Source organism: Berghia stephanieae, chromosome 4 (genome assembly GCF_034508935.2).
Source record: "Berghia stephanieae isolate SIO BIC M18660-M18661 chromosome 4, UCSD_Bste_1.3, whole genome shotgun sequence".
Taxonomy (NCBI): Eukaryota; Metazoa; Mollusca; class Gastropoda; order Nudibranchia; family Aeolidiidae; genus Berghia; species Berghia stephanieae.
In genome coordinates, this window is record NC_088363.1 from 75,383,571 (window position 1) to 75,408,280 (window position 24,710).

A 24,710-nucleotide genomic window follows, 5' to 3' on the forward strand; every position below is an offset into this window, starting at 1 on the left:
TTTTTTTTTGTTTTTGTGCTTTTTGTTTGTTTGTTCGTTTGTTAATGATTTTTCTCTTTTGTAATTCTGTTGTATATTATAAATTTAGATTTTCAAATAATGTTTCACTCACAGTCAAAACAAGACAGAACGCATTATATTGTAATCTGGGAAAATAAGAATTTGAAGGAGAAACATGAGAGAAAGTCAAGATTAAGGAAAAAGTTAAGATGCTGAGGAAAGGACGAAGAAAAGAATGAGGAGTAGGAGCAGAGGACTGGAAACAGATCTCGTTAAATAAACTGTGAAGGATATAAGATCTAATCAAAGTGGAATTCTCTTGTAAAGAAAACATGAAGTAACTTATGTGATTAACATATTATGTTGAAATAATACCAAAAAAAGACGTTTCTGTCCTTAGCTCACTCCAGGACAGAGACAGACAAAACATGCAAGAACATGATGAGAGTAAAAATCACATTAACATAATGAAATTAATAGGAAGGTACTCTCTCTCTCTCTCTCTCTCTCTCTCTCTCTCTCTCTCGCTCGTTCTCTACATATTATATATATTATATATATATATATATATATATATATATATATATATATATATATATATATATACTGTTCCGCATTTCTTTCATTCTTTATAGAGGATTTTAAAATCATTCTGCGTGTTTTTAATATGTCCCCGGACGAAGTGCAAGGTTTGTTTTGCATGATTTCAATACACGTGAGTCACATGTACTCTTTCATTTTATTTATATCGTCACTGGCACCCTAAAATATTCGTATTTTCTTTAGTTACTCTAGCTAAAATTAGCTGGTGATGTGAATTTTCTAGGAAGTCCTATCCACGAGTAGAATTATACTGGTAATCTTCAAATTAATTATGAAGTTTAAGTTAGATATATCCAAAAACACTGGAAACATCGATTTAAAAAATCACATTATCAGAATATTTATATACAAACAGGGCATATATTCAAAATTTCTACAAACGAATTTGACAACACGAGATTTCTTCCTTGCCAATCAACACAGATTTTATCGGTATTCACTTTCTCCTGCGCAATTACTTCCCTTGACCTAGTAAGCCGTAAACTATCGTCAGAAAACAGTTAATTATTTCCACAGTAAATTTAACATGACGTGATTAAGACATTCTTTTTCGCTATTGACACATTGACAATGTCGTAGTATTATAATTTCAGGATTAAAAGGGGTCTTAATCCGAAACGTTGGTCGCGGTTCATTTGTCATACGGTTTGATGAGTCGGTGATGCCAAGAAATCGCATCATGAATGTGTTCACCCGTTATGGGATCAATATACCATAAACAAACTGAAAGCAAAACAGAACATTTCTTTAATTCTCTATCTATCTATCTATCTATCTATCTATCTATCTCTCTCTCTCTCTCTCTCTCTCTCTCTCTCTCTCTCTCTCTCTTTCTCCCTCTCCCCCTCTCTCTCTCTCTCTCTCTCTCTCTCTCTCTCTCTCTCTCTCTCTCTCTCTCTCTCTCTCTCTCTCTCTCTCTCTCTCTCTCTGGTCTCTGTCTCTTTGCGCTTTATTCGTTGGACAATTTTAAGAAAAAGAAAACAGGAGGATCTATAAATAATTTTTAAAAAATAGCCATGAGGTTTAGGCAGACTAATTAAAATGGAACAGAAATGGTATAGAACTCGTCCAAACGCTAAAACAGACAATTTTGAACTTTAAAACGGAGACCGAAGGGCTAGAGCTCAGGTGGTCGCTGGTTCGGATAAGTAAGAACTTTAAAACGGAGATAAATAAATTTATTTTTATTGGGAATTTAATCAGAAGGCAAAAGAAGCAAGTAAGATACACATAATGTTTAAAAATAATACAATCAATGGATATACTACTACTACTACTACTACTACTACTACTACTACTACTACTACTACTACTACTACTACTACTACTACTACTACTACTACTACTACTACTACTACTACTACTACTACTACTACTATGACGACGACGACTACTACAACTACAACAACAACAACAACTACTACTACTACTACTACTACTACTACTATTACTATGACTGCAACTAATATTACTGCTTTTTTAATACTACTACTACTATTGCTACTAATAATACTGCTTTTACTACTACTACTACTACTACTACTACTACTACTACTACTACTACTACTACTACTACTATTATTACTATGACTGCAACTAATATTACTGCTTTTTTAATACTACTACTACTATTGCTACTAATAATACTGCTTTTACTACTACTACTACTACTACTACTACTACTACTACTACTACTACTACTACTACTACTACTACTACTACTACTACTACTAATGTAATGACCAAACGAAAATTTCGGAAAAAAAGATCAAGAACAAAATTTGGTGATAGATCGTTTGCTTGTTTCGGCCCCAAGATTTGGAATGAACTACCACGTGGTCTGAGGGAGTGCAAGTCTTTACCTTCCTTTAAAAAGATTCTCAAGATACATTTTTACTGTATTTGTTTTTATTGACTCTATGAATCCTTGATTTGGCTATGAATTATTATTATTATTTTTTTTTTCATTTAAAATTGATATTTATATTGTAAAGTGCCCAGAGCTTGTGTTTTACACGAGAATGAGCGCTATATAAATGTGTATTATTATTATTATTATTTATTATTATTACTACCATTATATTATACTACGGCTACAAACTGCTATCACTAACATTGCAACCACTCTTAGTCCTGTTACGGTCACAATTAACGTAATGAGTATCTCTTGTGAAATAGAATGTTGAGATCTCTCATATAGTTGACATCTTATTGCTTTATATCTGAGCTGTAGACCAATTTACGGAGAACCAAAATATTTTGACCTGTCTTAAGCCTTCAATGAGATTATTTTACAAGCATTTTTATTGTTAATTGTGACCCACGTCAAATCGCTATTATATCAGGATGAGCTAGGTAGTTGACATTTAATTTTCAGCCCCAAATATGACACTTTGGGCTAATTTCAATTCGCCATGGTGGAGAATAGATGCATTTTTTCACATTGTAAAAATCTTTCAGTATTTCTTATGTTCTAGTTCAAACATATAACGCTTTGAGACGAAGTGTGAAGAAAAATAGCTAATGAGATTTTTTGCTTAATCACTTTTGTATTCATAAGGTTCACTTTAATGTCCACCGTCATCCGCGATTCAGAATATTTTTTTGTCAAGCAAATTTCTTTTGAATAAAATCTAACCGATTATATAACAGCCTTCTTTACACTTGCATGGATGTAATAATTTGGAACCACTTTTCCAACTGAATGGATTCGAATCAAATCTGATCGTAAATTTCCACACTGAGTTCTTTGTAAACCTTCTACTAAATCAAGATCCGTGGTATTTTAACAACCGAAATTGTATCACAATTAAGTCAATCTAGACGTCTTCTTCTAAAGAAATTGTATAGGATTACGTGCGGATGTAACAAACGGAGAAATGAATGGCTAAATCTAACGTATCTATGTAATAATATGTGATTATTTAATTCTAAAGCAGCGACACACAAACAACATAATTTCAGTATTTTGTATGCACCATTCTGATAGGAGGAAATAACGTGACATACAATGAAATACATTTTGTATAATGGAGCGTATAAAGCATATTTTTAGAGATATTGCTTAGTAACATCTAAAAGAATTTTTTGACGCAGATGACTGTTGGAGGATAATATATTATGTGTTACTGATCAAATGATATCTCTTATCACTCTCGGGGCTAACCTCTTATTCTATCCCGTTATACAAAATAACTTTATTAATGTAAGGCCAAAATGTGTAGCCCTTGAGTTCCGTCTCTAGTGTATGTGCTAATCAAGGCTCATGGTGAGAGAGAGAGAGAGAGAGAGAGAGAGAGAGAGAGATAGATAGATAGATAGATAGATAGATAGATATATATATAATATATATATATATATATATATATATATATATATATATATATATATAGATAGATAGATAGATAGAGAGAGAGAGAGAGAGAGAGAGAGAGAGAGAGTCTTGTCTCATTTTTAAATTTTGAGATCAAAATAAACCACAAACAGAAGGAAGATGAATAAATGCCTGGGGTTCAAATATTGTTTCAGTCATCAAGACAGACTCCTGTGGGCTTTTAAATTTTTTGTTTAAGCAACAAACAAGATCTCCTCATAAGAGAAATTGTCAACACTTCAAGCATATTAAAATTTGACATTAAGACGTTTGTTTAAACACCTGATTTTGAGCATCTCTTGAAACCATAACTTTTATGAACGTTGTTTTAAGAAATGCTGTACAATGATTGTTTAATTAATAATCCAGATTTCAAAAATGTATAGATAAAATGATATTATTTAGACAAGATATTTAATCCCCGTTTACTGTAACCGCTACCTTTTCAGTCAATATAGGGTATATATCCGAAGAGGCCATATTCGTTATATTTCACAATGCTAGTATGAGTTAGCAGAAGTTTTCTGAAATTGTCATAATATTGGGTGTCAGTAAGATCGTCAAATGGATCAGAGCTGACTGGAAATCAAACTTCGTGTGAGTTAAGATCATAATCTCTCTCCTCAAAGCTTGGATCTTCAAAGTACAGACATATGTTGTAAATATTTTGAAGTCTAAGCTGCGAGACGCTGTAAAACGTAATATACAAAAATGAATATAGAAGCTTTAAAAATAATAAAAGACTAACCAAGCAACGTTTAGCGCTCAAAATCCTAATTCAGCCAACAAAAACAAAAACGTTAATGCGTAATACTTCATACCATTTTGTAAAATAACACTACAATTTACATTAACTACTAATTACACACTTAATCATCATGGAAATAAAAAGGCCGCATTTTGCTTGTTTCTATGTTTGTCACGTTATAAATGTGTTTCCAATGATAGCTGCATATCTGACAGTTTATGTAGTGGACACGAGACATTAACATATCAGGTATAGAGTCCTGACAATGTAAATCTCGAACATTCATGTCACTCCCTCACAGCTGCACGTCAAGAATAGCATGGCGTCTGACCCAGGGCTAATGACAAATGACTTGTTTGCTATAGGAATGTCCGTTGTTTGTAAGATGGTGGATTCGAGGCTTCTCACGGTCCTATTAAAATCTACACACTGTGTCACATTTTTAAGGGCCAGCTGGTCTTCGGGGGTTTTTCTCTTGAGCAAACTCAACCCCGGGTTGAAGTTTTAAGTCGGTATTAAACGTCAATGAAATAGAAATTATAAAAATTCTCTTTGTAATACCTTAATTCCTTATATTCATTAAATTCATTCATCCCGAAGAGGAAACTTGTTTTTAGGGTTTATTCAAACAGAAGACTTGAGTAAGCCACAGCGGAGTGCAGCGCCCCAAAATGAAGAGTAAGGTGAGCTGCTTTAAGTCACAAAACACTTCACTGGCGTTGAGTCGAACTCGGTATCTTTTGGGCACGAAACAAAGACCAAATGGCTGTGACTATCACTGGATTCATTAATAAAATAACGTCTTGCTTAACAAAATATAAAGGTGAAAGTATTCTGTCGCAGCCCGCGATTGTTAACTTTACATTCTTTTTCAGGCAATCCTTTATCGATCGCTTTCTGTAATTTTGTAAAGAGATTATTGTTCCAATCATTGATACTTTTATTCTGTTATTTTTGTTTTTGTTTTTGCTCTTTATGTTTTTAAATGAGTCAATTCAAAATGCATGGGATCGAATCATTATTACAAACATTAGAAAATGTTGAACATTGATAAAGTTAAATTACAACATCCACAAAGACAATAAATGAAGTTGCCTTTTTGGATTCTTTATCATCTGGGTACACAACCGTTGACGGCGTGGATAAGGGGGAAATCCAAAGCTTCTATATCATTCGGTCCTTATAACTACTCTCAGTGGTAAAGCTGTAGCATCAGTTAGGAACTTTTGCGATCCAGGAACAGTCGAGGTTTTTTTGGGGTTTTTTTTAACTGACCCATAACCCCCCCCCCTCCCCACCCCATCCTTGACAAACCAACAATGATCCAGTTGTTGGTTCTGTCAGCTTCTAATGGTTTCGTCAAAAATTTTCACTATTAGTATGCTACAGAAATAGTGATAATGGAGAGTCTACAGATGGGAACAATACAGACTTCGGTACAAACCCTTCGTCACCACAACATTAAACAAATAAAATGAAAGTCAATACAGATAATATAGGCGTTGTTGCCAGCGTTCATGACACTATGTGCATTGACTTGCGAAGGTTAACATTACCTTCTCAACGTTCCTGCTTCTACCCCACACTGGAGCGCAATACTCCGCGGTGGGATAGTATAGTTCCAAGGCGGACGTCCTCAGGAGCGCTTGGTTAGATCCCCAAGTTGATTCCGCCAGCTTCCTCAGAAGATTGTTGCGTTTCTCTATCTTCCAGCAACTCCTTCGAGATGCACCAGATAGGTATGGCTGCGGTCCTGCGTCACCCCTAAATATTTTGGATGCGGCTCATATGGGAGTGGCTGCTCCCCGACGAGGACGTTCAGTTTACGGGTGTGCCAGCCACTGCATAGGTGGAATACAGTGGTCACGGTTTTTGAAGTGTTCATCTTCAGCAGGTACCACTTGTCGAAGTAGGATTTGAGTCTTGTGACGTCCTCGCTTAGTACGCTCTCGAGACGGGTCCACACTTTACTTTGAGTAACGAGTGCGCAGTCGTCCGCGTATCCCAGCCTCAGGGAGGAAGTGTTCGGCATGTCGCTGATGACATTCATGGGTTTCCAACCTTGACACGGTGAGGGGGCTTGAGACAAATCGAGGGCAAACGTGTAAATCCCGGTTGACCGTCACGAGACCATCCCTGGTATGGAGCCTAAGCGAGCCACCTGAGCTGCTCGCCCGATATGTGACTAATGGAGGTCCAACCCGGTGCCCGTGGCCTCGGTCATCCCGGGCTCCACACTATTATGTTCTTAGATATGGCAAAATCTGCTTCCAACTGTCTAGTGACTATCCAAATACACTATAACAAGCAATCGTTTTAGTTCATTTTGACACGACAAAAAAAAAATAAAAAAAAAAAAAAAAAAAAAAAAAAAAAAAAAAAATGGGATAAACTCCTGCCCAATGAACTTCAATGTTCTGAAGCAGGCCAGGTAATCCGAACTTTAAAAAAAAAAATCCGTAATGACCTAAAATGCGTGAATTCCATTCTTGTTTTTAAAGGTCTAAAAATATAAGTACAGATTTGAATTTGGTCAAATTGGCCATAAAATATTGTGAATAATATAACGGTTAAATATGTTATATTTTTGCTTGGTCTGCTAAAAGACTTCAATCTCAATTTTTTTCAACTTCTTTTTATTTTTTACATTTTGGATAGCGACAACTTCAGTTTAGCAATATCATTTTGGATTTACCATTACATATTATTTCTTGGTAAGTTATTTTGTTACAGCTATGTTAAACTTGATACCCTCATCCAAGGCAACATACTTAATGATACGTGTACACTATGAAATAGAATTTATTGGTATCATAAACACATTACGTGATAGCGCTTCAAAGAGTACGGTATCATTTTTTGTCTTTTTTTTTTCCCCCAATCATAACGGCCTGTGTCTTTTGTTGTCCAAACACCTTGAAACTATCGCATTAATATTGACATAACAAAGAAGGTATGAAATATTTTCTGAAACTTTGATTTATATAACTGTGAGGAAAACAATTTTGTTTATAGTTAAATCATCAAGAAAAAAAGAGAAAACATTTTAGTGCCAAGACGATGTGTAAATAAATCCATAGCAATGAAATGATATACATTTTAGATTGTTTTCGTGGATAGTTGGAAAAAGAGTGAGAAAGAAAGAAGGAAAGAAGAGAGAGAGAGAGAGAGAGAGAGAGAGAGAGAGAGAGAGAGAGAGAGAGAGTGTGTATGTGCGAGAGAGAGAATGTGTGAGAGAGATAGAGAGAAAGAGATATATAGATAGATAGATAGATAAATAGATAGATAGATAGATAGATAGATAGATAGATAGATAGATAGATGGCAAATTAAGCCTGAAACATTGATGTAGACTGCCCCAAACATTGTGGTAAATATTTTAAATAATAATTCGCTCCATTACTACATGTCGAGCACTTTTCGTACCATATTTGTATCAAACACGTTCAATAGATAGATAGATAGATAGATAGATAGATAGAGAGTGAGTGAGTGAGAGAGCGCGTTGGGAGCTGACTGTCAATCTCTCCATCAGTATTTCGAAAATATCACTAATTTTCATCATTTATTTCGTAAGCTAAAGAGGAAAAATAATTGTCTTTTGCTAAATAGAACGATACAATTAACGTTTTAAAGGCCAGTTTTTCGCTGGAGAGTCGAAAGAGCCCAATATATTAAAATATGGTTTCAACTCATTTTCTATCTTGATATGACTTCCTTAGCATGTTTTGAAATGAGTCCATTTGTTATGGATAATTAATAATAATCTACTTGTACCATGCTTAAAGCGCTTCACTATCACAATGCTTCAGTTACTCCTACAACAGGCCACACAACTTCCAAACACCATGTACGACAAGACCCTTTGTGAGTTCTAAGCGTCCTTTATCAACTAGTATCCTTATGTCTTACCGTCTTCAACTAATCACTCATTTATATTGGTGTGCGCAAAGCGTTGTATATATTATCCAGGGACACAACGCCGGGGCCAGAGAAAGCATTGGTTGCCTCCGTCTGTTCACTGAACAGTCAATACAATGTCCATTAATTGTGATTTGTCACTCAAGATAAAGGAGTCGTTGTCCTTCTCGGCTATCGACGCCACATTAGAATTTAATTTACCATAACTAATATATATATATAAATATATATATATATATATATATATATATATATATATATATAGAGAGAGAGAGAGAGAGAGAGAGAGAGAGAGAGAAAGAAAGAGAAAGAGAGAGGAAGAGAGAGAGAGAGAGCGAGAGAGAGAAAGAGAGAGAAAGAGAGAGAAAGAGAGAGAGAGAGAGAGAGAGAGAGAGAGAGAGAGAGAGAGATTTTAGAGTCTTTTCAAAGGACTCTTGCGCCGGCCACAGCGGGACTCAAACCAGTGACCTACAGGTCTGAAGGCGAGTGTCATACCACAAGTCCAGAGAGCCGCACACAAAAAGAAACCAAAAAAAAAAAAATATATTAATCATACATATATCTAACGCAGGAATGGAACAACGCCCCCCCCCCCCACCCCCCCCCCCTTCCACATCCAACAAACCACAACCAACAGTCGTAAAAGAAATAATTCTGAAAAAAGTCTTATTTAATTTAATATCAAATTGCAGTCACATCGAAAGTTTATAAAGGATACGAAATTGAGATGAGAGAGTAAGTTTAGGGGTAAGTTTGAAGAAAAATGATATGATAGATGATGAGATATAAATGAGTGGCTTGAGTTGAATGAGAAGAGATGAGATTAAAAGTAGTGATAATATAAGAGATGAATGCACTTCATTCTGCTACATTTATACAAGGCAAAATACGGCATCTCAGTTATTTAGGTATAAAACTATCTAATTAAAAAAAAATTCTAATTATGTCCCAGATTAACTTGACGTCGGATAAGAATGTTTATAAAGACAGAGAGATAAAGCGGGACGGCTGGGTAGATGGATAGATAAACAAGAGGGGTAGATATAGATAGATAGAAAGATAGATGGATATATAAATAGATACACACATACACGCACACACACGCACAGAGAGAGAGAGAGAGAGAGAGAGAGAGAGAGAGAGAGAGAGGGAGGGAGAGAGTGGGAGAGAAAGAGAGAGAGAGGGAGAGAGAGAGGGGGGGGGGAGAGAGAAATATATATATACGGACATTTCTTACAAATGGATTATGCCGACTGATGAGGTGGGAACACTGAAACGAATCGTCTTGGCAAGAATAATGTGAGTGAAAATTTACATTTATTATATATATATATATATATATATATATATATATATATATATATATATATATATATATATATATAGAGAGAGAGAGAGAGAGAGAGAGAGAGAGAGAGAGAGAGAGAGAGAGAATCGTTCTTCCATGCCCGACGGCTCATCCGGAGAATAATGAAACATTGATATCTTTTAAAAGGAAAGTGTTAGAGTTCAAGTGTCAAGGGTCACAAGTGCTAATTGACGTGGACACTTGAATGGGATTGCACCTTAGGTGTAACGATAAGGCACATTATGTACACAAAATGGACACATACTGTAATACTACGTCAAACACACGCTTAACGTGGACAACAGAAGCACATACATAGCAGGCATGTGTTATAGTAAAACTGGCATGATAATATATGCATGGTCGAAAGAAAAACAAAACGATGAAATAAATAAGACTTCATATGAGAGCATTTTTCTCATAACATCTAGAATTTAGAAATTTATATTTATTAACCCCAATGGGAAATTAATTCTTTCTAGCCAATCTCCAAAATAAAAACACCCCACTCCCACCTAATAAAAAAAAAACAACAAAAATCAAAAACAAATTAACCTAAGTGTAAGTCGCCTTGTCGGGCCACACAATGAGTGATGGGGGACTTGTTGTTTTGCGTTATGACTGATTGATGATTTTAAAAAAAAAGTTTTATATACATGGGCCTGTGTGCGTATGTGTGCGTGTGTGTTTGTCATTGTGTGTGTGTTGTGTGTTTTGGTGGGTGGGTGGTTGTGCGTTGAGTTAATTGTTAAGTCTGCAGAGCACTTTTAAGGCGTTTTAGAAATGTATTCTTATTAATATTATTATTGTTATTATTATCATTATTATCATTAATATTACTATTACTACTACTACTACTACTACTACTACTACTACTACTACTACTACTATATAATAATAATAATAATAATAATAATAATAATAATAATAATAATAATAATAATAATTATTATTATTATTATTATTATTATTATTATTATTATTATTATTATTATTATTATTATTATTATTATTATTATTATTATTATTATTTATCTACCTGTCATCTGAATGACAACGAATCTTTAAAATAATAAAAGCTTATGGACAAGCTTATCCTCGAATACATAATCAATCCAATCACATCACAGAGGAAAAAAAAACTCATCCGTTCCCAAAATTTTCACGAATTATCAAGATAAACCATAAACCACATTGGGGGCGTAACGTTTTGCAATAAAAAATATCAAGAGATGATCACACAACAAATAGTTGAATTCAAAATAAAATATTCGCACTAGGATAATATTTCCAAAAAAAAGTCATTCATCTGTACCTGAATTTTCCACATGAATGAGCTGATCTCGCTTGACAGAAAATATAATCCTGCATAATTATATATGGTATACAATGATGAACATAATTTTATTATTTATAACGGGTTCGGTTTAATATACAACTCTATTTCTATTTTTCTTCCTTTCTTTCTTCTTCTTCTTCTTCTCTTTATTTATTCCATTCCTTTATTTTTTTTTAAAAAAAAAGATTTCTTCCAGTTCAAAAGAAGTCAATGCCGTTAAGGTTATATAAAAATAAATTTCTGTTGTTATCGCCTGTGACTAGAGATTACACCCATAACGACCAAGTTCAAGACGGGGAAATCTTTCCTAGACGAATGGAACCGCGTCAAAACAAAGGTGCTTGCCAAAGAATATCCAGATCGAATTACTTTCCCTTCACTTCTCGCTTCATTATAATTTCTCTTAGTTTGGTGAGATGATGATAATAGTGTATACAAAATGGTTTACGCGGGCTCCCGTTGTGTGTGGGAAGGTAATTCAGTCATTGTGAAGTGAAATAGAGGCTATTACGATCTTTACTTACGTGTAAGAACAAAACTCTTTTTTTCATTTTGGTTTTTAAAAAGAAATTATTCCAAATACTGATAAATCTATATATCTAATCCCCGACTTGTAAAGTAATCCCGAACCCAAATGTTCTAAGATGTTTCGGGGTTTGAAATTCTGTAACAAATCGATGGTCTTTTTATTCAATTGTAATGTATTGGTATACGTATTATGAAGAAAGCTTTTCATGCCATTATGATAAAAGGCAGTATCTATACGCCAACGGGGAACAAGTGTTTCCCAAAGGTGAAACATTGTTGTATCGCTAATAATAGTGATGTAAGTGATGTACATAGTGTAGATACAATGTACGCCGAATTTTCGAGCTGGAGAAAAATAAATTATTGGAGGCGATTTGTCGTGTCTCCGTGTCTTTACAAAACGTACAGAGGTGGAGTGGGGAATAGAGAACGGAGGGAGAAAAAGAGAGAAAACAGACAGACAGAAAGAGATGAGGGAGGGGAATGGAAGATTGCGTGGAGAGTAGAGACGAGGGAGGGGGAAGAATAGCCCAGATACGCAATAATGCATTACAAAAATACAACACTTCCCCTTTCGTCAAACCCACAAACACCCATAAATCCACAAACACATGCGCGCGTGCGCACACATGCACATAGATACATACACACACGCGCACACACAAATTAAATAGGCATAGAATATAAAATTAAAGAAGAAAAAACCCCTCAAAATTCCACATACTATCATAGAGAACGAGAAAGTGTGTGTGTGTGTGTGCGTGTGTGTGTGTGTGCGTGTTTGTGAAAGAGAGCGGGTGTGTGTGTGTGTGTGTGTGTGTGAGAGAGAGAGAGAGAGAGAGAGAGAGAAAGAGAGAGAGTGTGTGTGTGTGTGTGTGTGTGTGTGAAAAAAAGAAAAGGAATTGCGTGTGTATATTATTGGTGGGGGGGGGGGGGGGCATAAATATAATATAATATAATAATGGGAAATAACAGCACAGAGACGTAGTTAGAGAACATAATATTATGAAGAAGGGCACTTTCCTCTAAACACACACACACACACACACACACACACACACATACATACGCGCACGCATGCAAACATTCAAACAGGCATAGTTTATGCAAGGAAAAAAATAGATCCACATACATGCTGTTATTATTATTATTATTATTATTATTATTATTATTATTATTATTATTATTATTATTATTATTATTATTATTATTATTATTATTATTATTATTATTGTTGTTGTTGTTATTATTATTATTATTATTATTATTATTATTATTATTATTATTATTATTATTATTATTATTATTATTATCATTATTATTATTATTTTATCAATATTGTTATCATTAACATTAATATCATTATTATCATTATCATTCATATTATTATTATTATTATTATTATTATTATTATTATTATTATTATATTATTATTATTATTATTATTATCATTATTATTATTATTATTATTATTATTATTATTATTATTATTATTACTAGTAGTAGTAGTAGTAGTAGTAGTAGTAGTAGTAGTAGTAGTAGTAGTAGTAGTAGTAGTAGTAGTGGTGGTGGTGGTGGTGGTGGTGGGATTAGTAGTAGTAGTAGTAGTAGTAGTAGTAGTAGTAGTTGTAGTAGTAGTAGTAGTAGTTGTTGTTGTTGTTGTTGTAGTATCATCATCATCAATATCATCATCATCATCATCATCATCATCATCATCATCATCATCATCGTCATTATCATTATTACCATTATCAGTATCATTATTATTATTATTATTATTATTATTATTATTATTAACTATCATTGTAATTATCATTATACAAACAGAGAGAAAGACAGAGGGGGAACAGAGAGAGAGAGAGAGAGAGAGAGAGAGAGAGAGAGAGAGAGAGGGGGGGGGGGGGGGAGGAAAACGAGAGAGGGATGGAAGGTTGGATAGAGAAAAATAACTGTTTAAAGCAGTATTAATGCGAGACTTTTGCCAACTTTCCAACTCATTACAGAACAGCATAATATACGTGCATTCGTCACGTATTCATAAGACATCTCAAGTTACAAAATGTTTGGAGGGGAAACTGTATGCCTTCCGTTATCTAAACGATATATATATATATATATATATATATATATATATATATATATATATATATATATATATATATATGTTGTGCGGCTTTGTGGTCATGTGGTATGAAACTCGCTTCGGATTGGAAGTTCGTTGTTCCGGACGGGTCATAGTAGTTGGGTTCTTGGAAAAGGATCTTTACTCACATTCTCTCACCATATTCTGGTATAAAATGAATACCTTGCTGTTAATAACTGCCTACTCTGTCGGAAAAAAATTGCAATGTCGCCAAAACGGTGTCATGTTTTGCCTTCACATGTTATGTGTTGCTGCTGTCCAGGGGCACTTTGAAAAACCATTCGAACAATTTAAGTGGACATTGCCCTATATAAAAGCTCAAGTTTGTTTTAATCATTTATGACTCTCTGCGTCAAAATGATATTCTGAAATGACGGTGTAAAAGGTGACAATATACGATTCTTTCATCTCTTTGTATTTATTAAACGAGTAATTTTTATCGTGCCCAACAACACAATGAGCTTACGAGTATGTGTTATTGCACGATAAAAATATTATGACGAGTTTTATAAATACAAAGAGATGAAAGAATACGTTTATTCCACCCACCCATCCTAGTAAGATTATTAGATATTTTGTTGGTATGGTATTAGTACTTTTATTCACCATAATTTATACAGTCTATTTCTCCTTCTGCTTCAATGACAATTTGACCCAAAACTAAAAACGTTGGATTTGTATTCATCCGCACCAAAAGATTATTTTTAATTTCCAATCACCTGTCTTTTACACCCTACTTTAAACCTTATTTCACCAATATAATGTGCGAAAACATTCTGCAATCGTTGAATAATTATTTTATTCAACGCTTTCAAAGCTTTAATCAACGATTACGCATTTACTAAGAAATGATAGGGTTTTCCAATGAGAGGGGTAGAATAATATACGATTTTTACACTCTTACTTTTTGGAATTCTGTATTTGAAGGTCTGATACACCGAACACAATTGTGGGCTTGGTTTAACATTGTTGTGATGAATAATATGGTCCGTTGTTTAAGAGCATTTACTTACAACAAAAATCTCATAATAATAAAATGGGTCATCAGACTTGCATATAAGTTCACACAGACCCCGTCATCGTACTGGACTGAGGCGATGTATGACATAATTTGATCTGAAAAGTAATATTCCTTAAATTGGAGAGATGGTAGTAGTAGCAGTAGTAGTGGTACTAGTAGTAGTTGTAATAGTAGTAGTAGTAGTAGTAGTAGTAGTAGTAGTAATAGTAATGGCAGTAGTAGTAGTAGTAGTAGTAGTAGTAGTAGTAGTAGTAGTAGTAGTAGTAGTAGTAGTAGTAGTTGTAATAGTAGTAGTAGTAGTAGTAGTAGTAGTAGTAGTAGTAGTAGTAGTAGTAGTGGTAGTAGTAATAGTAATGGCAGTAGTAGTAGTAGTAGTAGTAGTAGTAGTAGTAGTAGTAGTAGTAGTAGTAGCATACTACTACTACTAGTAATAGTAATAGCAGTAGTAGTAGTAGTTGTAGTAAGGGTAGTAGGAATAGTAGTAGTAGTAGTAGTAGTAGTAGTAGTAGTAGTAGTAGTAGTAGTAGTAGTAGTAGTAGTAGTAGTAGTAGTAGTAGTAGTAGTAGTAGTTGTTGTTGTTGTTGTTGTTGTAGTTGCAGTAGTAGTTGTAGTTGTAGTAGTAGTAGTAGTAGTTGTTGTTGTAGTTTTAGTAAAGAAAGCTTAAATTGCTTGAATATGCTGGAAAAAATGCTCTGTCCAATTTAAGCATCGTCGCAATATTTTTTTTCAAAGAATTCAAGATTCGACAAATTATTGCGGAACGGGTACAATAAAAAAATTGACAAATACACAATAACACCCCCCCCCCCTTTCCCCTACTTTCCCTTCTGAAAAGAAAAAAAAAACAAAACAAAGAAAAATACCAACCAGAAACATCCTTCTTTGGTGGGTGGCTGGGACTCACACCTACCAACTGCTGCTGGGCAGAATCGCTTCCGGTGCACAAAACCAAGATCATCACAAATGAAATATTAAAATCGGTCAGGTATGGGCTAAGATGAGACTTCTATAAACATTTACTTGTTTTACCAGTTAACCACCTTATTCGTGTAAAAAAACGTATTTGATCATTTGTCCAGAAAATTATTCCTTCAAATGTCGATCGATTTAAATGACCCTCATCTTGGCAAAAAACCTCAAACAGGTACGAGGGGGGGGGGGGGGGGGGGGGCGGTGGCCAAGATGAGGGTGATTTACATCGATCAATATTTGAAGAACAAGTCTCTTTTTTTTTTTGCCAAACTTTTTAAAAACGTGTTTTTCCAGAGTACGTCATTTAACTAGTTTATAAGGGCATGGGTAGGTGTTGAGGGTTAAAGAGAATGCATGGGGTTGTAAAAAGAGGATTGTAAACAAGGGACATAAGGAAAGGCCACTATAACTACTACTGTGACGAATTGGCGGAGATCTGACTAGTGGCGTTTATCTCTGCCTCGTAATTCGTAAACGATTTATGTTCTTGATTGTACACCTATCAATGTCAACATTCAAGATTCCCGAGAATGTTAGAGAGATAAGAAAGTAAAGAGAGACGAACGAGGTGGGGGAGGGAGAGACGAAGAGGTATAGAGATAAGGGATTATGGAGAGAGAGAGAGAGAGAGAGAGAGAGAGAGAGAGAGAGAGAGAGAGAGAGAGAGAGAGAGAGAGAGAGAGAGAGAGAGGGGTTACGATGCTGCTTGGCATATGACAGATAGATATATAAATGGAGTGACAGATAGACAGATAGATAGAAAGATAGATAGATAGATAGATAGATAGATAGATAGATAGATAGATAGATAGATAGATAGATAGATAGATAGATAGATAGATAGATCAGTCTTTCGTGAGATATTGATATGATACTAAGCTGCTAGAAGATGTGGACTGTAAAAAATAATAAACAAAAATGAATATAACAGCTTGCAAATGTACCAAATACCAAACACGGAACGTTTCGGGCCCAAACCAATTCTTCAGCGAACGGGGAAAAAAAAACATAAATACATCGCTAAAAAAGAGAAATATTCAGTACGTCCTCTGTACAAAAAGATGCGTCCGCAATGTAACTATGGTACGAGTATATAAGACGAATACAATCTAGAGCGCAACAGAAAAAAATGGGGGGGGGGGGGTGCACTGGGAGAATTGGAATTGAAACAAATCTAACAAAAAGGTGACAATAAAATTCATTGCCTCCTTCGTGTATGGTCGGTCGCAAAACCGCCCTGAAGCTTTGTCACAACGCATCGTGCGACCAGATGCATTGCGGTTTCGGGCTCTTGGCCACAACGGGTACATATTGGACAGATGGAAAGTCCCCACTGATGAAGCTACGATGCCGTGAGGCAGGTTCCCGACTGAAGTCGATTCGCCGCCATCCAGTGTCTACTCTTGTCGGTTTATAAGCTTGGCAACTTCTCTCCCAGTTTCGACGAGTCTATGTCCCCGCCCCCTCGAGGGATTGAATTCGTCCAAATCGACTTCCATCTCGTATGCGCAGCCCCCACCACACAGGGAAGCTAAGTACCAGGGAGACCTGGACTTATTTCGGCTCGAAACAGGGGTACCGTCCATTATGCGCTTGAGAGTGATTTCCTCATTCCCTCTCTTGAAGCCAGCCGGTTGTAATCGTCTCCTGCCCGGATATCGGGGGTCTGGATTGCTGCCATTATCAGGCCCCATTCTCTTGGCATTGTTGCCTGCGTCCCCGATACTATATGCATGGACTTGCGATGTTTTACATCTACCTTCTCAACGTTCTTGCTCCTACCCCGCAATACTCCGCGGTGGAATAGTATAGGGCCTGGGCGGAAGTCCTTATAAGTGCTTGATCAGCACCCGAAATTGTTCCCGCCAGCTTCCTCAGATGACTGTGGCGTTTCTCTATCTTTAGGGCAACGCCTTCAAGATGGACCCGTAACTCTTAGGTACTTCGGATTCGACTCATATGGGAGAAGCTGGCCCCGACGAATACGTTCAGTTTACGGCTGTGCCAGCCACAGCATATGAAATGGTTTTTGAAGTGTTCATCTCCAGGTTCCACTGGTCAAAGTAGGATTTGAGTCTGGTGCCATCTTCACTGAGTAATCTCTCGAGACGGGTCAACACCTAATTTGAGTAACGAGTACCCAGTCGTCACGTATCCCAACCTCAGAGAGAAAGTGTTTGGAATATCGCGAATGTTGGCAACAGTGCTGATACCCGAGGGACTCCATTCTTCAGTTTCCTGACTTTGCTCGTGGTGTCTCCCACGGTGACGTGGCATTGTCTTTCACCTCGGATTGAAGAGAACAGCTTCAAGGTCTTTTTGAACCTTGTGATTTTTGCAAGTTTGAGCATTAACCCTATCGCTGATAGGTGCATGTATACAGCACCAGTTTGCTGTTTCATTTCAAATCCTGCCCTAATATGTTCTGTAAGGGCAATAGTAGTAGTAGCAGCATATGGCTATACCTCCAAATTTATTTCGTCAATCCAGCTTCGGAAGTCTTCCTTTGCCCTAAGAACTGTATCATAGCCACCTGCAAGTCTCGATACTGGAGAGTGGAGGACGATGTGATCGTTGGTCTCTGGAGCTGCCTGGCACTTCCGGCGAACATCACTGTTCCCAAGTGTCCATCTGCAAATATTTGATGCAGTTCTGACATGTCCTGATAAGATGGATTTGAGGAAACCCAGGCATTCTTTTGGTGGGGTCTTTTATGATGTTGCCTCCTCTAGGTGTTTCCCTATTCCACATTTCTATAAGGGCAATGGCCTTCCCCGGTGTGGACCTCCCTTCCCTGAAGCCCGTCTAATCGGGTGCCAGGGCTGCATCTAGGACCGGCTCCCATCGATTCAGTAACACACGCTTCATAATTAGTAAAGGCAGCTTAGAAGTGACAATATGGGTCTGCAACTGTCAAGATGTAATTCTGCCGAGATTTTGCGATTTAGGTTGCTTTTACAATTGCCGTATAATAATGTTAAATCAATTTTATTCCATCCCTATGATTAAAAAAACAAAACAGAAAGCGAAAGCACAGGATTCTGTTTTGAAGCATTGAAAATAAACATAGATCCATAGAAGGACAAAAATTGACATCCCTCGGCTCTTTGTTATTTTTTTAGACAACCATTTTGATTATAACTTCTCATTAAATTATATCAGACTATAAACGTTCACGTTTACACACAGTTTTGTGTGTTGGTACGTCATATTCGGCTGAGCGATGCTGTTATTATTTTACCTAAACGCATAGCATCAATTCATATCTAAGAACTCTTTCCACTCTCTTCTCCTATCAATACATTATATAGAAGGAATGAAGTCGACTTCTTCAGCTTTGTTATTGATTTTGGACCTCGAGTTGGGTGATTAGGTCGTCTCACTTAAATTGATAATATGCTTTTAGGTAAACGTTAGTCAAATTAAATATACCAACACGCATAACTGTGTTCAACCTTTAACGTTAATTGTCTGATTGGTATAATTTAAGAATAAATAATCAATAACAGGCTGTCTAAAATAATAACAAAGAACTGAGTGACTTCAACTCCTCTATAAATCAGATATAAACGTTTAAGGTCACTTATAGTTATGTATTTTGATAGGATTCATCTGGCGGGCAGATGTTGTGAGTCTTTACCTAAAAGCCAAAATAGTATACGGAACTGTTCTCTTTCATTACATTAATGCATACAGGCATCACTATCTGCCCCCCCCCCCCTCACTCTCTTTCTGTCTCTCTGTCTGTCTGTCTCTCTCTCTCTCTCTCTCTCTCTCTCTCTCTCTCTCTCTCTCTCTCTTTCTCTTTTGAACACATATACACACACATACATACATACATACATACATACATACATACATACATACATACATACATACATACATACATACATACATACATGCATACATACATACATACATACATACATACATACATGCACACAACCACACTTGGCAGAGAGAGAGAGAGAGAGAGAGAGAGAGAGAGAGAGAGAGAGAGAGAGAGAGAGAGAGAGAAAGAGAGAGAGAGACAGAGAAAGAGAGAGAGAAGAGAAGAGAGAGAGAGAGAAGAGGAGAGAGAGAGAGGAGAGAGAGGAGGAGGGGGGGAGGGAGGGGGGGGGGAGAAAAGGAGGGTGGGATGGGAAAAACTAAGAATGCTAACCAGTAGATATAATTTGTCCAATCAAAATACAGGAATCGTGACACCCCTCCATGCTCTTTCCGACAAATTTGTCGCTGGTTGTTTACAAATAAGAAAATGATTGAAGTTGATTTTAATATGTACTTGGTTAGTATTTTGGGATTGTTTTAGACCGTAGGGTGTGTGTTTACAACAAAGATGAAGGAGGTTTGCTAGTATAATATAATTTGATGTAATATAATATAATATAATATAATATAATATAATATAATATAATATAATATAATATAATATAATATAATATAATAGATTAACACACATGCTAGATAGGTAGGGAAAATGATATATGGAAATATACAGAAATAGAGCATAGCTAATGTAAACAGAGATTGAAAAACATGGAAGAAAGAAGAAGACTGGCTTGTTTCCTTGAGCAATATCAACATATTATGTTCATTAGAAAATAAAAATAGATATAGGGCAATTAGGGGGATTAAGGGAAAAAGAAGAACCAGACATTTAATAATAATGAGACAATGAGAGTGAGAGAGAAATATGATTCTGAAAAGGGTTATCTCTGATGTCCCTGCCATACCGTGCTATGGCAAAATAATTAGTAAAGATCAGTGTCATGCATTAAAAAAGTAGAAACTAGATTATTGTACTCGACAAATTAGTGAAAGTTATAGACTTTATTATATAGAAGGAATGAAGTTGACGTCACTCAGCTTTATGTTATTGTTTTTTTAGACAGCCATTTTGGTTACTAGTTCTCACTAAATCATATCAATCAGACTATAAACGTTAAAGGTTACACACAGTTGTGGGTCTTGGTACGTTCATCCTGATAGCGGATGTGGTGAGTATTTTACCTAAACGCATAGCATCAATACATGTGCACGCTTAGTTTATGAGGAAGTCATTCCCACATTATGTACAAAATATACAGATCGCGTCAAAATAATTAGAATCAGCAATGTCTCTTTTCTTCAAAACCCTTTGCTATTTTAATGATTTAAATTTAAATTTATTGATGTAATATACTAAACAACAACATAAAAATGATAAAAAATTAACGCATCACTTTTGATCGTCTCTAGCGTTTAACACCAAGGCGGTTTAATTAAATTGATAAAACAGATTAAAAAACAGTCAATTCCCCTTTCCCTGATATATGATATGCCATGGTTATCAAAGCTTTGATGTATCCTATGCGAAAGAATAAAACATGTCCAGATCACACGATACACGCGAAGAACTTTTAGACATGATTTGCCTTAGTCGCCACATGTGTATTGCTAGGAAACGGACATAAATTCCTATTTACATGGCAATGCCAAAGATAATAAATGATAATTTGTTTGATTTGATAAACTTCGAATTCTTATCAATGCGTCACCACGCTTCCATTGTCAGATGCACAGACAAACCAGGCCCTTGGACTTCAAGTTGCTGGATGGTCAACTCACAGAATAAGCGATCATTTTGGCTTCAGCAATTCCACTATTGTCCGCCTTATTTAAAGGAACAACGAAACGGGTGAGGTTTATGACTTGCCAGGGTGGGGTGGACAAAGAAAAAACACCCAATCTGACGACAGCAATATTCAACAATATCATAAAAATAATGATGAATGGTCCGAAGGTTAGCCAAAAGAATGTTAGGAACCGTCTCAAAGAACAAGATTTAAAATGTCGAGGGACTTATGACGGTCATATTCTGACTGACCACATCACCGTCTTCGTCTGGAATCTAATCTTATTGTCTTGCGAGGAAATGTCAACGCCGAGCGATACCTTAATGAGATACTGCTCATGGCATGTTGTTCCTATAACGCAGCAACATGAAGATCTTATAGTCTTCCAACAAGACAACGTCAGGCCCCATGTGGCAACATCAGTCGCACCTTTCTAGAGGTTCTTCCTTGGCCAGCTTGTGATCTTTTGCCCATTGAACACCTGTGGGACAGGGCTGGTCGCCGCGTTCGACACAAAAATGTCAACAACATCGACGATCTCATTGAAGAATGGAGAATTATTCCCTTAAAAGATGATTCTACGATACATCCACTCCATGGGGAACAGAATATAGCTTGTCGTCGATGCAGAAGTGGACATACCACTACTAAACACAGATACAATAATTGATGTGTGGTAAGAAATCGGGTAGCTTTTTTTCAATGAAAGATTAGGCAAGTTTAACAGTTGAACATATTGTACTTACTTATATGCCCGTAATCACATACAACGAATTGTTACTTGACAAAAAAAAATGGATCTCTCTCTTTTTTTGTTAAAAAGTGATACCCGTTCAAAGAGTGATCTATATTTTTCTTTTTTTTTTCTTTATTTTGCTTAGTATCTATATATTTAGGACTAAATTTGTTATGATTTTGAAATCTCAAGTTGACGCAATGCCTTTGTGTCAAAAAATTAAACTGAAATTCATGAATCGCGGTGTCTTAGAAAAATGCTTAAAAACCAGCTGTAGTCTTGAAAAACATGTATTTAACAAATTGGACAAAAAACTCGTCTTTTAAATATCGATCGATTTAAATGACCCTCATCTTGGCAAAAACTCTCAAACCTGGGACCTCGCGATGACCAGGTTTTAGAGCTTTTGCCAAGATTAGGGTCATTAGGCTAGGATCAATCAAGCTGTGGCTATACGTTGTGACTGTTTAAAGTACAATAAATGAGAATGGCTTAGAAGGGAAGTGACCATAGATTTTAACCATGAAGAATAAAATTCAGCATGAATTATCTTTCTTATGCTTGTCGCTTAAGACCCCCCCCCCCCCCCCCCAGCCCCCCACCCCCTCCATCCACTTCCTTGCAAAAGAAGCAATGGGCAAATTAATGTGTGGTGAGTATGCGCCAAATACTAATATTCTATTGAGTTTTTTTAAAAATTTAATTAAATCAAGGTTACCTAAAAGGCAAGCCAGTAGCTTTTTAAAGTTAGTTTAAACATACGAAATATTTCCTGGGATTCGAAACCACAACCTTTTAATTCAAGAAGCAGTGACTTGCCATTATGCCATCGTTTACTCGGTTGGCAATATGAAACAAGTATAATTGGTAAAGTTGTGATGGTACAACAGAAATAAAACAAATACTAAATCCAACCACTGTAGAATTTCAATGTAAATAGTGATATAGATAGTTCGAAGATGACGTCACTCAAGCCTTTGTTGTTATATTTTGCCATCCGCGTTTGTGAGTTATTCTCACTGAACTGTATTAACCAAACTATGAAAGTTCATGGTTACACAGAGTTTTGTGTGTTGGTCCGTTATACTTCCGGATGGCAATGTTATGATCTTCTTAGCCAAGCGCATACTATCTATATATGGATGAAGAAAAAGGAAGGGAAGCAATCGCTTGAAAATATTGTCTAATGAAATATATGAGTTATTGTTCTTTAAGGAGGTGGGATATCTGGCCTAGGACAAAAAAGGAAAAAATAATACTACATATAAGCAACTAAGATATTTTTATAATATGTAATTTGAGACAGTGGTTACGGGTACCTCTTCAAACGCCAAATAATTTATTTTTAATGGCAGTTTCGTATATCAATCCAAATTTTCTTCCACCATTATTATTTAGACGCAAAGTTTTATAACCTGATAGTTGTGACAACCTAAAACAATAAAAAGAAAAGTTTTCAATGAGCTCGTATTTTATTCACCGTGTAATTACGGCCATTCTAATTTTTGTTTCTTGATATGTTTGTTTTAAAGATCACTTTACGGAAAACATAATTTGAATGCATAATGCATTATATTCCTCGTGAAATTGGCGCTTCTAATTTTGGTTTCTATGAGTTTGTTTTTAATATCCCATGACGAAATCAATTTGAATATTTTATCCCATCTAGACATTGAAACTGATCTCTAGGCGGGGGGGGGGGGGGGGGGGGGGGGGGTAGTATTATGGGTACCAGTAATTAAATTCACCTTGCACTGGTGACAGCAACAGGCCCTGATAAAAAGTCCCTGAAGGGGCCCATTGTTTTCGAATAGGGTGCGTTTTTAAGACAATGGGCAGCAAAGTCGATCGCAGTAATTGGTTAACTTTTTTTCTTTACGGATACGATTTAGTTTACGTCCCGTTTATTATAATATGATGAAAATATGGGGAACAGGTACAGTTGTGATATAACATTATAATCCATGTCCCAATTCAAATGCGTATTTAATGCAGCTTATATATATATATATATATATATATATATATATATATATATATATATATATATATATATATATATATAAGATTTTCACAACTGTCGATTAAACGAATATAAGATAAATATTATGTACATTGAACATTAATTTAATGTAAACACAAGAGTTGTGGTGATAGCTAGAAAAACTAATGAGAATACGATAGTGATAATAAAACTGAACGCAGTGGTTATAATTACATCGTTAATGCTGCAATACTCTGGAAAAACCCATATATAAAATTTTATGTGTTGGTCCGTTATATTTCCGGATAGCAATATTGTGAGTTTTTAGTCAAGTGCACACTTTATATAAAAACGAATAGTGGCCACGCTAATGACT

At 35.7% G+C, this 24,710-nt stretch overlaps 1 protein-coding gene across 4 annotated transcripts in view; it reads right to left on the reverse strand.

Annotated features, from left to right (window-relative positions):
* LOC144971248 (neprilysin-1-like) overlaps positions 1–24,710 on the reverse strand; it is a 124,237-nt gene that overhangs the window by 82,466 nt on the left and 17,061 nt on the right. The window contains exon 1 of one of the 4 annotated variants that reach the window (XM_078911811.1): positions 11,309–11,812. The exons of 1 other annotated variant lie outside the window; for it this stretch is intronic. The gene's annotated coding sequence lies outside the window, so the exon portion shown is untranslated. Of the gene's footprint in view, positions 1–11,032; positions 11,813–24,710 lie in introns of those variants that run through there. 2 more of the 4 variants (XM_078911812.1, XM_078911813.1) reach the window with 2 other exon arrangements.